We start from the raw sequence: 15,167 nt of genomic DNA, 5'->3' as shown, positions 1-15,167 counted from the left end.
AGCCACTCCATTTAAAAGTCAAAAATTGTTAAGATGACAGCAAGAATAAGAGGAAGAAACAAACAAAAACAATTGGACTGGATTAAAAAACAACAACAAAAAAAAACAAGCCCCAACTACATACTGTTTCCAGTAGATGTACTTTTGGCCCAGGCACCGTATAATCCCAGCACTTTGGGAGGCTGAGGCAGGCGGATCACGAGGTCAGGAGTTTGAGACCAGTCTGACAAAATTGGTGAAACCCCATCTCTACTAAAAATAGAAAAATTAAGGCCAGGCGAGGTGGCTCAAGCCTGTAATCCCAGCACTTTGGGAGGCCAAGGCAGGTGGATCACGAGGTCAAGAGATTGAGACCATCCTGTTTAACATGGTGAAACCCCGTCTCTACTAAAAATACAAAAAAATTAGCTGGGGCATGGTGGCATGTGCCTGTAATCCCAGCTACTCAGGAGGCTGAGGCAGGAGAATTGCCTGAATCCAGGAGGCGGAGGTTGCGGTGAGCCAAGATCGTGCCATTGCACTCCAGCCTGGGTAACAAGAGCGAAACTCCGTCTCAAAAAAAAAAGTACAAAAATTAGCCGGGCACAGTAGTATGAGCCTGTAATCCCAGCTACTCAGGAGGCTGAGGCAGGAGAATTGCTTGAACCTGAGAAGCACTCCAGCCTGGGTGACAGAGAGAGACTACGTCTCAAAAAAAAAAAAAAAAAAAAAAAAAAAAGATGTACTTTAAATATAAAGATCCAGTAATCACTAATCACAAGAAAGCTGGGGTAACCATATTGATATCAATAGATTTTGAGGCAAGAAGCATTACCAAAGATAACGAGAGAGAGTCCTTTTTTTTTGAAATGGAGTCTTGCTCTGCTAATTTTTGTATTTTTAGTAGAGATGGGGTTTCGTTATGTTGGCCAGGCTGACCAACAGAGCGAAAGTTCAAACTCCTGACCTCAGGTGATTTTTTTTTTTTTTTTTTTTTTGGAACAGAGTTTCGCTCTTGTTACCCAGGCTGGAGTGCAATGGCGCGATCTTGGCTCACTGCAACCTCCACCTCCTGGGTTCAGGCAATTCTCCTGCCTCAGCCTCCTGAGTAGCTGGGATTACAGGCACGTGCCACCATGCCCAGCTAATTTTTTTTGTATTTTTAGTAGAGACGGGGTTTCACCATGTTGACCAGGATGGTCTCGATCTCTTGACCTTGGCCTCCCAAAGTGCTGGGATTACAGGCTTGAGCCACCACGCCCGGCCAAGATACTTCTTAATGATGATCAAATCAATATATCAAGAAGACAACAATCCTAAACATGTCTGTACCTAATGACGTTTGAAAATACATGAAACAGTGCTCGCTTCGGCAGCACATATGCTAAAATTGGAACGATACAGAGAAGATTAGCATGGCCCCTGCGCAAGGATGACACACAAATTCGTGAAGCGTTCCATAAAAAAAAAAAGAAAATACATGAAACAAAAATTGACAGAACTAAATAGAGAAATAGATGTTTTTGTTTGTTTGTTTGTTTTTGTTTTTGTTTTTTGAGACAGAGTTTCACTCTTGTTACCCAGGCTGGAGTGCAATGGCGCGATCTCGGCTCACCGCAACCTCCGCCTCCTGGGTTCAGGCAATTTTCCTGCCTCAGCCTCCTGAGTAGCTGGGATTACAGGCACGCGCCACCATGTCCAGCTAATTTTTTTGTATTTTTAGTAGAGACGGGGTTTCACCATGTTGACCAGGATGGTCTCGATCTCTTGACCTCGTGATCCACCCGCCTCGGCCTCCCAAAGTGCTGGGATTACAGGCTTGAGCCACCGCGCCCGGCCAGAAATAGATGAATTTGTAATCATTGTCACATTGTCTCCAAAGATGCCCACCAACAGTGCCACCATCATCCAACCACATACCACATCTCCCAACAAGAGATGGAGTTATTTTCCTACTCTTTATTTTTTATTATTTTATTTTTGAGACAGAGTCTTGCTCTGTCACCCAGGCTAGAGTGAAGTGGCATGAACTTGGTTCACTGCAACCTCCGCCTCCTGGGTTTAATCGATTCTCCTGCCGTGGCCCCCCGAGTAGCTGGTACTACAGGTATGCGCCACTACACTTGGTTAATTTCTATATTTTCAGTAGGGACGGCGTTTTGCTATATTGGCCAGGGTGGTCTTGAACTCTTGACCGCAAGTGATCCACCCATCTTGGCCTCCCAAAGTGCTGGCATTATAGGCATGAGCAACTGCACCTGACCGTATTTTCCTACTCTTTAGATCAGCATGGTCCTTATGACTTGCTTTGACTAACAGAATGTAGCAGAAATGATTCTGGGCCAGTTCTAGCCTGGCCCTTAAGAGGCTAGAAGATTCTCTTTTACCCTCTTGAAAGCCAGCTGCCATGTAGAATACCTTGGACTAGACTATTGAGAATTGGGAGATCCCATGGAGACAGAGAAGGCACATGGACTAGAACTGATACGTCCTAGCCAAGGCCCCAGCACGTAAGTGAAGTTAGCAGTAGCTGAGCTTCTAGATGGTTCCAGCTGTCCAAATGACACCAGCTGAGACCTCAGCAGGCCGCATGACCCAGTGGACCCACAGAATCATGGGGAATAATGAATTTTCTGAAGCCATGAGATTTTGGGGTGGTTTGCTATGCAGTGGTCTATCAAGGAAAGGTGGCTTTCTCTGTCATTGATGGGATAAGCAGACAAAAGCCAGTGAAGACAGCAGCTTCCTCTGGATGCCCCCTTCACTTTGTTGCCACTGGCCAGCCCAAGGGAGTCAGTCATGGAAGTCCCCAACGAGCAGGATGGCCAGTGGTCTCAGAGGTGGAAATGAGAGATGAAGAGTAAAAAGCTAAGTTGACTGAGATTCTGGAGCTCTCGGCTGTTCTTCCAGACCACTAATTAAAAGCTCATGGGCTTTGAACAAGGCCGTAGGAGAAATGACTTACTGCATCCATACAGCGTGGACGCTGGCTTACTCTTTCATGAAAACCCTGCAGAGGTCAAAAGCTAGCTCTATCAGCTCTGCCAAGCATGCATTATCCACACTGAACGGGGCTCTCCCAGACTTGAGACTTTTTCCATACATTTTCTATGATTCAGTGGCTGGTGAGGTGAAGGGAGCTGTAGAAACAAAGGAAGAAATGGATGACTACATCTGCTCCTATTCTATATCCTGGTTTTGGAAACTCGCAGCCTTCCTAACAAGGATGACTTCAGGAAGAGAAAAGAAAAGGTCATCAAAACAATCACTGATATCTCCAAGGATGAAAAACACTCATGGAGCAGGACCGAGCACCCCGCTAAGCTCAGCCTACATCAACAGACACCCAGCCAAGATCACCGAAGTCCTCCACAGTCCAATCTCAAAACTGGCCAATCCCCAGCAGCCCCTGAGACATTTGAGCGAGTCAGGCAGAGGACTGTCAAGCTCAGCCCACCTTCAGCTGACCCTGAGACGCCAGAGTGAGCTCAGCTGAGGTCAGCAGAACTTCCCAGCCATGCCCAGCCCAAATCAGCCAACCTCCAGCTGACCCGCAGCCTCATCAACAACACCCAGCTGCTCATTAAGCTAGACAAGGCTGGGCTCCCCCGTAACCTGAGGACCAGACTCTACACTGCAGAGGTGCCCAAACCTCCTGCCACACGTTCCATCCAGCATCTAATACCTTCTAAGAACTTCTGCCTCATCAAAAAACTTCACTGCTGTAAGAAGAGTTGAATGTCATGTCTTTCTTGCTCATGTTGGCCGGCTCATTTCTTGAACTACTGAAACCACCTTTGCAAAATTATGACTGAGGCAGTGACAGAGATCTGACTTCACTGATTCCATCTTCCTTCCAACCTCCAAGCTGTACGTCTTCATTCCTGGGCGTAGGCTGAGCTAACTTTGGGAGAAACTTAACTTATAGTTTATAACTTAAAACGAAGACGATAACAGCCTTTCCCAAAGCAGCCCTCCTTCTTGTCCGGGAAATAAATTGCCCTGGAGGACTCACATTAGCCACAAGATTAGGAATTACGGTCTAGGAGTCATGCAGCTGGAGGCCACAAGATTCTGACCCTCCCTAAACCGCTCCTAAGATCAGTGCTTGAGATATTTTGCAGACACTGCACTTGACGGATCAGCTGGCCCCACCCAGACTGATAAACTGGCTCATCTGATCTTGCAGCCCCCACCAGGAACTGACTCAGCGCTAGAAGACAGCTTCAACTTCCCATGATTTCATCTGTGACCAATCAGCACTCCTGGCTCACTGGCTTCCCCCCACCCACCAAGTTGTCCTTAAAAACTTTGCTCCCCGAATGCTGGGGGAGACTGATTTGAATAAAGATAAAACTCCCATCTCCTGCACAGCCACCTCTCCATGAATTACCCTTTCTCTCCTACAGTTCCCCTGTCTTGATAAATTGGCTCTGCCTAAGCAGGGGCAAGGTGAACCCCTTGGGTGGTTGTACGATTGACGAAAAATTCCACTTTCTTCCTCTTCACTGTTTAAAGATGAAGTTAGCGGAGTAAGCCAAACCTCACTGTAGGACCCACAATAACCGCCCCCCCCCGCGCCACATACATTCGAGGCTGGCAGACCCAAACCAAGGAGGGACTGAGCATCAGGAGTTTTGGGTAACTTTTTATGAAGTTTACTCATGAGAAGAAAGAACTTCAGCCAGGTCTGCTGCGCCTGCCCCACCTCCACTGGAGTCTGCCCTGGAGTCTGCCCTAGTCGCCAAGACTCATTTGGTTCAGGCTTTGTGTTTTTTTCAGTCCGTTGTAACTGGCAGTGTCCTAGCAACCTGAGAGACTTCACAGTGGTGTCAGGGCCATGTAGGAACTGCTATGGCCATGATGCTCTGTATCATGCTGGTCCTAGAGACGCCACACCATGTGGTGGGAGCAGTGCAGGGACTTGGACCAGGCCCAGCTCCCCAAAGACTGCTGGGCAAGAGGGTGGTTTTGCTCTTGGTCGGAGTTTAGTTGAGAGCCCACTTTATGCAAGTAGAGACAGATTGGCCGCTGGCATTTCTATCCTTCTAGGGGGAAAACATCACATTTTTGGAAACTCAGCCACATGGAATATAAAAACTGGAGGCCATTAATACAAAATTGGAAACTTCCAACTCTTTATTTGGGCTTAAAATAGCGACTTGTAGAAGAGGAAGCTAAACATTCAGAACAAGTTGAGTTGACGGCTGGCATTGCAAGTTTCGTTCAGTCTTTAGAAGATGCAGCAAAATATATCTGATATGAAGAATCTGCAGCCGAAACAGCCTTCAAAATATATCAAAGAAACACAGCAGCTTTAGACAGCATGAAAACATCCCTGGATGACCATGATGGTCTTCTGGGATGCATGAGGCTGCTTTTGCGAGAAGCCAGAGAAGAGAAGGAAGAGTGGGTGAACATACTCAGCAGAATGAAATAGAGAAAACTCTAAAGCAGATCAGACCAAGCCTCTGGGTGACCCCTTGCTTAAAGAGGAGGTTTGGGCGGCCTTCCTGGGAGAAGGCAGCATGGATGGTGGCAGCTCGGAACTGGGTCGAACAACTGCATTTGAAAGCCAGTGGCTCCCAGATTCTTCAAAAGGAGTTTAAGGAAGTGGACGCCACTCAAAGAGTTCTTAGCCAGGCACAGTGGTTCATGCCTGTAATCCCAGCACTTTGGGAGGCTGAGGCAGGTGGATCGCCTGAGGTCAGGAGTTTGAGGTCAGCCTGGCCAACATAGTGAAACCCTGTCTCTACTAAAAATACAATTAGCTGGGCGTGGTGGCGGGTGCCGGTAATCTCAGCTACTAGGGAGGCTGAGGCAGAAGAATCATTTGAACCCAGGAGGCAGAGGTTGCATCACTGCACTCCAGCCCTCCAGCCTGGGCAACAAGAGCAAAATTCCATCTCAAAAAAGAAAAAACCAGTTCTTGTTAGACATTTTATTTATTTATTTAATTTTAGACAGGGTGTTGCTCTGTAGCCCAGGCTGCAGTGCAGTGGCACAAACATGGCTTGCTGCAGCTTGGACCTCCTGGCCTCAAGCGGTCCTCCCATCTCGGCCTCCCAAGTAGCTGGGACTACAGGTGCACACCACCACACCTGGCTACCTTTGTCATATTTTGTAGAGGCAGGGACTTTGTAGGTTGCTCATGCTGGTCTCCAACTCCTGGGCTCAAGTAATCCACCCGCCTCAGCCTCCCCAAGTGTTGGGATTCCAGCAGTGAGCCAGTGAGCCCAGCTAAAACACCTAAAAGAAATCAAATGTACCCTAAATTAGCTGAAGGAGATGAAATGATCGATGCCCTCCTATTTAAAGTCTACAAACTGAGACAGCCTCACTGAAGTCAGACAAACACAGACAGGGGAGGCAACAGCTCCAGCAGGAACTCCAAGTCCTTCTTGAACTGCATCAAGGAAAAGAAATCAGTGTGCACCAAATCGCCAGTTTAGAGAGAATGTGCCCTTTAATGATAGAAGGGACTGTTTCTGAAGGAGATGGCAAGACCAGGCATGCTGGAGACTTGTAAAGTACAAACCCGAATTCTGTCAGGAAAATGCAGAAGAATCATAAGCTATCACTGAAGCTAGCTTATTTCCTGTAAGAGAAAAAACCCACGATAATGGGCTTAGAGCTCTGTTGCCTGAAAGAAAAAAAATACCTTAAAAACTTAAGAAAACTTATACATTAGTAAAAATTATTGGAGAAGCATGTTAATGCTTTCAAGAATATCCCTAATGTTCAAATGGGCTTTGGCCAAGGCCAAGAGAATCACCAGGCATGGCTGCCACCGTAAACATAGGATGCCCAGCTAAATTTGAGAGACTCATACTACACAAATTATCCTTATTATTTTATTTTTTGAGACGAGGTCTCATTCTGTCACCCAGGCTGGAGTACTGTGGTGTGATCACAGCTCACTGCAGCCTCAACTTCCTGGGCTCAAGTAACCCTCCTGCCTCAGCCTCCTGAGCAACAGGGATTACAGGCAGGCACCACCATGCCCAGCTAATTTTTACATTTTTTTTGTAGAGAGGGGGTCTCGCTTTGTTGCACAGGCTGGTGTCCAGCTCCTGGGTTCAAGCGATCCTCCTGCCTCAGCCTCCCAAAGTGCTGGGGTTACAGGTGTGAGCCCCTGCACTGGGCTATTTCTGATCCTTATTAAACAAATCTAACTGTCTTTTTCAGCCGTCTTTAAAGACTTATCCATATTTGGATTTTCGTTGTCTCTGCCCAACTCTCTCCTCCCTTCATTCTAATCGTCCTCCACAGCTCCTGTCCCACCATCCTCACCTGCTCATTCTTTATAGCACAGTGAGAGCTCCAGGCTATACATCCAGACAGCCTCAGCCCAAACTCTGTCTCAGCCATCTACTCAACGTGTGACCTCGAAAAAGTACCTTAACTGTGTGTGTGTGTGTGTGTGTGTGTGTGTGTGTGTGTGTATGTGTGTGTTTGAGACACAGTTTCACTCTGTCACCCAGGTTAGACTGCAGTGGTGTGATCTCAGCTCAACATAACCTCCACCTCCCAGGTTCTGGCAATTCTCCTGCCTCAGCCTCCTGAGTAGCTGGGACTAGAGGTGCATGACACCATAATTGGATAATTTTTGTGTTTTTAGTAGAGATGGGGTTTCACCATGTTGGCCAGGCTGGTCTTGAACTCCTGACCTCAAGTGATCCACCCACCTCGGCCTCCCAAAGCACTGGTATTACAAGCGTGAGCCACCACATCTGGCCACCTTAATGTTTTGTACATCAGTTTTCCTGTCTGTAAAACAAGGATTAAAGTGGTACCTTTACATAAGGGATATGTTCAAATTAAGGGAAATAATATGTCAAACACTTGGAAGTATTATCCAACTGAATTTAGTAAGCACTAAAGATAATAAAGCACATAACCTACTATTAGCAGTTACTGAACAACCGTGTCTTGAGTTAGGCATTGTAACAGCTCCTGGGTGTATGAAGGTAATGAAGACGAAGTTGCTGTCACTGGGTCTCTACGTGCAGAAAGGAAGAAAGATGAGAAAACAACAAGCAATGTGATGGAATGGAACATCGTATCATAAAGTAAGAGTTCGTCAGTCACTGCTTTCCCTGGGGTCCAGTAAGAGACCCTGACCCAGTCATTCACGAAGAGAAGGAGGGCATTGTGGCAGAAGGAACAGAGGAAGGACAGGCTCAGTTTTCCAAGAAGCCAGATAGACGCTCATCAACCAAAGCTCATCCATTTTGCACAGTGAGTCACACCTGCTGCCTGTTGGCCAGCACCTCTTCTTCAGCCCTCCCTAATTCCTGTTTTCCTGCACGTGGTTACCAGACCGACACTAGACCCCTCACCCGACCACCTGCTGCTGCCTGTTGAGCAACTGTTCTTCCTTGCCTCACCTGTTTCTCTTCTCCCGTTTTAATATAAACACCTAACTTTTTTTTTTTTTTTTTTCAAGACAGAGTTTTGATCTTGTTGCCCAGTCTGGAGTGCAATGGCACAATCTCAGCTCACTGCAACCTCCACCTCCCAGGTTCAAGCGATTCTCCTGCCTCAGCCTCCTGAGTAGGTGAGATTACAGGCGCCCACCACCACGCCCAGCTATTTTTTTGTGTTTTTAGTAGAGATGGGTTTTCGCACTGTTAGCCAGGCTGGTCTTGAACTCCTGACCTCAGGTGATCAGCCCACCTCAGCCTCCCAAAGTGCTGGGATTACAAGCAGGAGCCACCGCACCCAGCCTAAACCCCTAACTTTAGTCGACTAGGGAAAGACATATTTGGGGCTTCCTCCCATCCTCCAGCTGACGCCACCTCTAACAAAGCCACGTTCTCTGGCAATCCTCTTTGTCTCAGTGACTGGCTTTCTGTGTGGCAAGCAGCGGGACCTAGGCTGAACCCCTAGCAATCAGTTAACAGGCATTGCTATTTCGAAGGCTCCAAGTCACTAAAGGAGAAGAGGAGTGGGTAGGAAAAAAAAAAGGAGAGGAGGCTGAGAATAATAGACAGCAGGACAGACAAATCATTAAAGATGCTGATGGCAGACAGTATAGATTCTGCAGGTGGCCTGCATGGGTTCAAATCCTGCTAATCTATACGCTTAGCAACTTTGTGACTTTGGGAAAATTAAATACCTTCAATGCCTCAGTTTCCAGGTCTATAAAATGGGGACAATAGTAATGGTAGTAATAATGACCTCATAGAAATGGAGAAATTGGCCGGGCGCGGTGGCTCATGCCTGTAATACCAGCATTTTGGGAGGCTAAGGCGGGCAGATCATGAGGTCAAGAGATTGAGACCATCCTGGCCAACATGGTGAAACCCTGTCTCTACAAAATTATCTGGGCATGGTGCAAGGCGCCCAAAATCCCAGCTACTCAGGAGGCTGAGGCAGGAGAATAGCTTGAATCAGGGAGTCAAGGGTTGCAGTGAGCCGAGATTGCACCATTGCACTCCAGCCTGTTGACAGAGCAAGACTCCATCTAGAAAGAAAGAAAAAGAGAGAGAGAGAAAGAAAGAAGAAAGAAAGAGAAAGAAGAAAGAAAGAAAGAGAAAGAAAGAAAGAAAGGGGAGAAATTAAGTAATGGACATAAAGTGCTTAGCACTATGCCTATACTGAAAGTAGTAAATGCTCAATACATGTTAGCTGCTGCTGCTTTTAATATAGGGCTAGATCTCTATCTTCTAAGACAATGTAGGTATAGATATTTGAATAGCTATAGATACCTCAGGGAACCGCCTTCCTCACTGTGTCCACCCTGTTTTATGCTGGGACAGAACCGTCCTGTCATTTCCTGGTAGACTTTGTTTGCAACAGTTCTGTCCTAGCTGCTGAGAGGAAAGCATGAGATTTTCTGTGCCTACCCTGTTCCCACCCACTAGTTATTCTGGACTCCTCAACCTTCCTTTCCAGACACCTGCCCCTGCCCAATCCTCCTTTTAAAGTAACTAAGTCAATTAATGCATAAAGGTTTAGCACTGAAGAACTGCCAGGAGCAGAGGCTCTCCGGTGGCCAAGCAGCCTGTATTCTACCTCCCAGGCTCCCTCCTCCTTCCCGTGGAGGGTTTCTAGTTTCTATTGCCCTTGTCATCCCTCCCTCCATCCATCCATCCATCCATCCATCCGTCCGTCCACCCATCAATCATCCATCCAGCCATTTATTCAACCACCCATGTGGCCATCCAAACATCTGCCAAACAGGGGCAGCCTTGCAAGGAACTTGCAGCAATGCCTAGAGATAGATATTCTTGGTTATCACAATTGGTGGCGGGGGACGGGGTGCTTCTGGCTTCCAATAGTTAGAGACACGGGATGTTACTAATGCAGAGGGCAGCCCACACCGCCAGGAGCTCATCAGCTTAAAATATCATTGGTTCCAAGGTTGTGAAACTATCTCCAGCCAGCCATCTGACCATCCAAACATACCTTTATCTTTTCATTCATTCTGTATTTACCTTAACAACTGCACGGCTCATCCCGGAAAGACTACAGGTGAGGCTTGGTCATAGGCCCACATCCCAATCTCTAGTGGTGTTTTATACCTTCCCATTCATGTCTGAGAATTTAGCTCTTCAAAGGCAGCAAATACCTTCACAATGTACTTTGGTCTTTGGATACGTCTACTGGCATTGCCAATTGGGGGGCTGTCTAGACAGACCCCGGAAACATTCCCCGCTTCTTGAGCAGGACTCCCGATGGCCAGGGACTGACCTACACCAGGGAATCTCACCAGGTTATCGGTTTGCAGGGAGAGTGGCACCATCCTTGTGGATTTGTCCCTGTGGCCGCCAGGCAGGACACCCAAGCCTTGCAGTCTCTGTCCTCGTCTTACGTCACCTCTCTGCAGCATTTGATACAGCTGACCACATCTTCCCTGTTAGAGTGTGATGCTCTCTTGGCTTCTGTGTTCCTGATGGAAGGAGGCATCCTCTCCATGCTGGTTTCTTCCCCTCTTCTGCTCCACCTCTAAATGTGCGCCTGCCCCGAGGCTTCCTCCTGACCTTTGGCTGCTCCTCGTGACTTTCAATTCCCTGTAAGCTGAATCCCAAATTTGTATTTCCAGCCCAGCCTCCTCCCAGGATCCACCTATTAAACCACTACTTGATGTCTCCTGGATGCCTAAAGGACATCTCAAACACAACACTACTGAGACAATTCTCCCCCATAGCCCTTTCCACCGGCTTCCATTTCACAACCATCTACCCTGTTCCTTGGGCCAAAAGCCTGGAATTCATCCTCTCTTTCCTTCCTACCTCCCCACACATCCAATTCTTCTCCAAGTTCTTCTGACTCTATTGAAAAATGTAACTTCACTCAATTCTCTCTGTATCCCAGAATATAAAGCCTCCCTAAAAGCAGGGACCTGCTCAGTCCCTCACTGTGTATTTCCAGTACCTGACACACAGTAGGCGCTCATTAAATGAAACTTCAGATGGGTAGTGAACACCCTTCTCCTAGATCAAGTGAAATTAGAAACCGAAAGGTTTTCTAGTGAGCATCCACCAGGGCAGCAGGCAGGACAGTGCTGGAGATGACTCCAGGACTATTTCAGCAAAAGATGGAAATATCCGATGACTCTCCCAGACCTATAGACCTGACTTGTTTAGTTCACTTGGAACTTCGCATATCCCTTCCTTAGGCTTGATTCACCTCCATCCCTTAGCAAGCAGCTGGTGCTTATTCAGTGTTAGTTGAACGAATGAGTTTTTGAAAGCTCTCAAGTTTGTACCCTTTGGGCTCCCTGTTCCACCTTCTCTCACAGGTACAGCATGACTAGTTAGGCCTCGGCTTGCCTAAGAGCTATTTACAAATAATTTCTTACAGTGGGTCATTCCTTTTAACTGTTATACTTTGATTTTCTTCGCTTCATTCTAAAGATCACATTCTCTAGTTTGCTAAGGTTGCCATAACAAAGTGCCACGGACTCAGTGGCTGGAAGTCCAAGACCAAGGTGTCTGCAGGGTTGGTTTCCCCAGAGGCCTCTCTCCTTGGCTTATAGATGCCATCTTCTCCCAAGGGGCCTCATGGTCCCCCTCTTGTGTGTGTCTGTGTCCGAATCTCCTCTTCTTAGAAGGAAAGTGATGTAAGAGGAATAAAGGGTGGGGGTGGCCAGCACTGGATTGGAACCCACTCTAATGACCTCATATTAATTTAATTACCTCTTTAAAGACCCTGTCTTCAGGCCGGGCGTGGTGGCTCAAGCCTGTAATACCAGCACTTTGGGAGGCCGAGGCGGGTAGATCACAAGGTCAAGAGATCGAAACCATCCTGGTCAACATGGTGAAACCCCGTCTCTACTAAAAATACAAAAAAAATTAGCTGGGCATGGTGGCGCATGCCTGTAATCCCAGCTACTCAGGAGGCTGAGGCAGGAGAATTGCCTGAACCCAGGAGGCGGAGGTTGTGGTGAGCCGAGATCGTGCCATTGCACTCCAGCCTGGATAACAAGAGCAAAACTCCGTCTCAAAAAAAAAAAAAAAAAAAAGACCCTGTCTTCAAATATAGTCTCATTCTAAGGTATTGGAGATTAAGACTTCAACAGATGAATTGAGGACAGGGGTACAATTTAGCCCATGACACTGTCACCAATTCCTAGACTTACACTTTTGTGTTGACAGCAATAATTGCAAAGGAAGAAATGTCCTTGAGCATAGGCCAAAAGACAGCTCAGCTTCTAAAGAGAAATGCCTCCCACACCCAGCCCAAAGACGTCCACACTTCCTAAACAAGTACAAATTGTTAGCGGGACCCACAAGTCTTTATCTCTGTGGATGAACCTGAACTTTACTCTGGTCGTGTAGGTGAAACACAACTGCATTGTGAAACATGAGTACGATAGAATGCACAAGGCAGCCAGATGCAGATGCTACACATTTTCCTGATTGAATTTCCACTTCTACAACAAATAGACTCTGGATTTGACAAGAACAGGCAATCTCTAGTAGACCCATCTTACCCCAGCTGACTCCTATTCATCAGCTCTTCACTTCAGTGATGCATCCCCAGAAAAACCCACCCTGACCATCCTAGCCAATGCTGGCACCCCCACCCTTCATTCCTATTACATCACTGTTTTATTTATTTTTTTTTTTCAAAGCACTTACTTTTGGAAATAATCACACTTATTTACTTTATTGCCTGTCTCCTTTCACTAGAACACATAGATAAAAGGGAACAGTAGGGCCCTTGTCTGCCTTGGTTCAAGTCCGAACCCCACAGCCCAGTACTTAAGACACCTTGCTCAATCAACAGGCATCGAATGAATGAATAAGACACTGCTGTACTTTTTAAGAGTTGGTTTGACTGGCTGGGTGTGGTGGCTCACGCCTGTAATCCCAACACTTTAGGAAGCCAGGCGGGCAGATCACGAGGTCAGGAGTTCGAAACCAGTCTGGCCAACATGATGAAACCCCGTCTCTACTAAAAATACAAAAAAATTAGCTTGGCGGAGTGGTGCACTACTGTAATCCCAGCTACTCAGGGGGCTGAGACAGGAGAATCACTTGAACTTGGGAGGCGGAGGTTGCAGAGCTGAGATTGTGTCACTGCACTCCAGCCTGGACAACAGAGAGAGATTCTGTCGAAAAGAAAGAGAGAAGGAAGGAAAGATGGAAGGAAAGATTTGACTGTCTTTTTTTTTTTTCCTTTGAGACAGCATCTCACTCTGCCACCCAGGTTGGAGTGCAGTGGCAAGATCTCAGCTCACTGTAACCTCCGCCTCCTGGGTTCCAGTGATCCTCTCACCTCAGCCTCCTGAGTAGCTGGGATTACAGGCGTGAGCCACCACACCTGGCTAATTTTCATATTTTTAGTAGAGACGGGGTTTCACCATTTGGTCAGGCTGGTCTCAGACTCCTGACCTCAAGTGATCTGCCCACCTCAGCCTCCGAAAGTGCTGGGATTACCTCCCAGAGTGCTGAGCCACCGCGCCTGGCCTTAAGTGGCTTTTTCATATTTGCCTTCCAAACTGTTTTTGTATTTTTCTGAGCCTAAAGTGGTTCGAAATCATTTGCCTTCCTTCTGGGCGGTGACTCAAACTTCTGGCCAGGAAGGAACACCAAGGAGGAGAGGTCAGAGTGGAACTGAAGCGCTGCCCTGCGGGCGACCACAAGGGGGCGCCGCCGGACCCCAGTTTCTCTCGGGAGCGGCCCCCAGCTGGGCGCCATCACCTCCAGGCCCTGGGTCCCCGAACGGACCTCTCGCCCTCTGCAGGTCCCCCAACCCCGGGAAGAGAGGCCCGGCCCGCGACGGCGTCCCCAAGATGAAGGCTGCCTGTAAAAACATTCCCTTCGCAGCAACTACAAATAACCACATTCCTAGGAAGAAATTTATGATCTACCTAAAGAAAGGCACAAAGCCTTACTACCGACCATAAAGCTTAAAGTAAAGGGAGCGACAACCCGTATTCCCGGATGGGAAAATGCCGATTCTCCCCGAAATTAAAGCAAATCCAATCTCAATCCCAACAGGTTTTGGCAAACAAGAAGCAACATTTGTCTTGAAAAGCCAACACACGACGTTAGTCAAGATGGTTAAACAAAAAATAGTAATGATAACTACCGATTCTGGTGTTTGTATCAGTAGGAAACATTGGTGAACACATAAGGAGGAGCTTTCTGCGTGCACAAGCAAGGAAGCAATCATAATAGAAAAGTCTGACAGATTCACGTGTCAAAAGAGCCCATTTATGCAATAAAGAGGCAGATGTCAATGGAAAAATACCAGTGACTTCTGATAGACACAGGTAATATTCTTAATAGACAGAGGGGTCTTCTCTGTTTTTCATGAAGATCAACAGACAAATAGAAAACTGGGAGAGGACACAGGCAGGCTATTCAGAAAGAACTATTTGACCAATAAACACATAGGAAAATATTCCAGACCTCCCAGTAATCAGAGAAGTGCGATTTAAAACCACATGATGACCGGCGCAGGGGCTCACGCCTGTAATCCCAGCATTCTGGGAGGCCGAAGTGGAAGGATCACTTAAGGCCAGGAATTTGACATCAGCCTGGGCAACATGGAGAAACCCTGTTTCTACAAAAAATACAAAAAAGGCCGGGAGCCGTGGCTCATGCCTGTGATCCCAGCACTTTGGGAAGCTGAGGTGGGCAGATCACTTGAGTTCAGGAGTTCGAGACCAGCCTGGCCAACATGGCAAAACCCTGTCTCTACTAAAAATACAAAAATTAGCTGGGCGT

General features: G+C 47.2%; 1 non-coding gene across 1 annotated transcript; it reads left to right on the top strand.

Moving 5' to 3' along the window:
• Positions 1–1,339: 1,339 nt before the first annotated feature.
• LOC120364388 (U6 spliceosomal RNA) lies at positions 1,340–1,446 on the top strand. The gene has a single exon (XR_005579650.2). It is a non-coding gene; the product is annotated as a U6 spliceosomal RNA (small nuclear RNA).
• The last annotated feature ends 13,721 nt before the right edge of the window (positions 1,447–15,167 follow it).

This window comes from Saimiri boliviensis, chromosome 5 (assembly GCF_048565385.1).
Source record: "Saimiri boliviensis isolate mSaiBol1 chromosome 5, mSaiBol1.pri, whole genome shotgun sequence".
Lineage (NCBI taxonomy): Eukaryota > Metazoa > Chordata > Mammalia > Primates > Cebidae > Saimiri > Saimiri boliviensis.
This window is presented reverse-complemented; position numbering and strand designations above follow the sequence as displayed.